The sequence below is a fragment of the Echinops telfairi genome, unplaced genomic scaffold, assembly GCF_000313985.2.
Source record: "Echinops telfairi isolate 266 unplaced genomic scaffold, ASM31398v2 ScPeMD7_3;HRSCAF=10, whole genome shotgun sequence".
Classification (NCBI taxonomy): Eukaryota; Metazoa; Chordata; class Mammalia; order Afrosoricida; family Tenrecidae; genus Echinops; species Echinops telfairi.
The window spans coordinates 8,889,895-8,891,197 of NW_022103899.1; positions in this window are offsets into that span (position 1 = coordinate 8,889,895).

Sequence of the window (1,303 nt, forward strand, 5' to 3'; positions counted from 1 at the left end):
TGCTGGTGGACTTGTCCGACCACTATGGAAATCAATCTGGCGATATCTAAAACAGATGGAAATTGTTTTAGATTTACAACCCAGCAATCCCTCTACTGAGCATATACCCAGAAGAGGCAAGAAACAAACCAAGGCCAGACATCTGTGCTCCAATGTTCATTGCGGCACACTTCACAATTGCAAGGAGTTGGAAGCAACCCAAATTTCTATCAACTGACTATTGGATTAAAAACTGCTATATACATACAATGGAGTACTATGCATCACTAAAAAGCAGTGATGAACGTATGAAGTACATTGCTGCATGGGAAGAACGAGGAAATCATGCTAAGCGAAGTAGGTCAGGCACAAAATGACAAGTACAACATGAGTCCGCTGAGGTAAGCGTTAAAAAAAAATGCAATGGGCATAGGGAAAAAGCTACTGTATACAAACATTCTTGGGGTAAGGTCCAGGTAGTATGGCAGGGACCAGATCAAATGCAGGGATGCAAATGGTAGACAACTGGGGAGGAGGTGGGGAATGTGGAAAAAATGATGAAAATAAGGAAGAAATGGATAGTGGGGGCATGGGGTACTAACCCGCCCAAGGGGAGGGTATTGTTTATATCTCCACAGGGAAAGAGGAACCAGACTTCAACCCAGTGCCCCAAGGTGTGAATGCAACACTCTGGCGTGGAGTAGGGAACCAGTGGAGAGGTCTGGGGGGCTGGCCCCAGTCCCAAATACTAAGTGGATGCCTGTCCCTCCCCCCAGAAGAATTTATTTCAAAGGACGGCACTGAATCTGCAGCTCCAGGAGAGGGACATATCTGATCGGAGCACACGGGAGCAGATGAAGGGGAAGTAGGAGAGAGTGGAGCACATCCTGGCCCACCAGGCCTTGAGGATGATAACCCCAATTAGTGCAGCCAGTCCACAGAGAGGACCAAATGGCCAGCCCCACTATGAGACATGATGCCCCTCACTGACCCATGGCCCTGCAGGGGACAGGACTGGAGACACAGTGTGGGAATTGCATCCGATCTGATCCTGACACACTGAGGCAAAGCACTGGGGGAGTGCAGCGGAACAGCAAGGGAATGGAGCAGCAAGGTCCCTAGGGAATGCTGAAGGTGGACTTTGGGCCCAGGGCATGGTGCCCCAACAGACTGGACAGGAAAACACTCCTAAAGGCCAACAAGCGATCCTTGAACTAACTACAAGCTTTTCTTTCTTGTATTTTGTTTTGTTCTTTGTCAGTGGTTTGTTGTATGTTGTTGCTTGGTTTTTCTCTGTCTTGTTTTTGTGCATGTTATTATCTCC